This window comes from Empidonax traillii, unplaced genomic scaffold (assembly GCF_003031625.1).
Source record: "Empidonax traillii isolate 1590-97213 ecotype Southwest subspecies unplaced genomic scaffold, ASM303162v1 scaffold37:size1818073, whole genome shotgun sequence".
Taxonomy (NCBI): domain Eukaryota; kingdom Metazoa; phylum Chordata; class Aves; order Passeriformes; family Tyrannidae; genus Empidonax; species Empidonax traillii.
Genome location: NW_020955230.1, coordinates 1490803 through 1492194, shown reverse-complemented (window position 1 = coordinate 1492194; position 1392 = coordinate 1490803).

Below are 1392 nucleotides of genomic sequence, written 5' to 3'. Positions count from 1 at the left end.
GGAGCTGCAAATCAACACCTGACTGTACCAGTAACACAGTTACAGATCTCCACTGATTTACTGGCTTGACTGTCAGCACAATCTCATCAGTATCTTCCCCAAGACAGACTACTTGTGTATTTTAAGTATCGTTTTACTCCAAGCTCACCTTTATGCATGCACAAGTTTGGCTTGAAGTAATGCTCAAGATAATCTTCATGCAGAAAACAGAATTTCAAGTGACAAGTCAAAGCTACCGAAGATGAATCTGCTTAAAATTAATGTTAGCATTTCGTTTTGCTATAAATGGAGCACTACTATGCCCTGTTTTAGAGGTACTCTAAGCATAATGACACAAAAACTACTTTCTGTAAACTAATATTGCACTCCTGAAAGTACTTACGCTTCTCCAGAAGCTCTAAGTGGTGACATTTGCTTCTCCCTAGACTTTTTTGTCATATGTATCTTTTCTTCCTCTAACTACCTAGGCTGCAATAAATCATCCTCTTCACTTGGATACGTATTACAGCTTTCATATACAGTAAAATTTACATGAACCACCTAACAAACACATATTCTCTGCCTACCTAATGCATACTTACTTATGTGATGTGATCTTACACAATTCTTGAAACATAAATTTTGGAGGCTTTCTGTTGGTTTGTGGGTTTGTTGTTTGTTTTGGTTCGGTTTTTAGTACCCAAATTTTATTGTAGACGTTATATTGGCGACATTAGTCACGTCAACAAAAGGTGAGAAAACTCAGCCTGGGGACAGAGAACCCAACCTGGAGACATCACGATCACGAGACGAGGGCGCTTATGTGCGGTCACCTCCCTATGATGCGACCCCCACGAAAGCACGGGGAACACTCAGAGCTTCCACAGGGGCGCAAGGAATACCAGGAACCTCCCTTCGCCACGAAGGAACAGAGAGTACCGGGAAATTCCACAAGGAACAGTGAATACCACGAATACCCCCAAATCACCCTCTCCGTGTTGAGCGCGCAGCGCGCATGCGCGCCCGGCAGTGTTGGGGGCTCCCCGTGTCCCTCCTTGGGGTGCCTCCATCGTGTTCGTCCGGGTGGCCCCGGCCGGAGCTGCCCAGCATCTCGGCGCCTTTCACCGGGCGGATTCGCCTGCTCAGGACTCGGCCTGCTTGCACGGCAGCAGCTGTAGCCTCGCGTGTGCGGAAGACCCAAGGACACCGTCTCTGCGCTGCAGGAGGAGGAGGCGGTGCACGGCGTCTCCCTCCCGCTTTAGGGAGTAATGGTTCAGCCCTCTGAGGCAAGGCGGGAGCAGCGAGGCGGTGATCAGTCCAGCGGGGAGAGGGGTTTGAGGCTTAATCTGGGGGCAGCCTGGGATCAACCGGGGATCAAACTGGGATCTTCGATTCTGGAAATGGGAACACGCA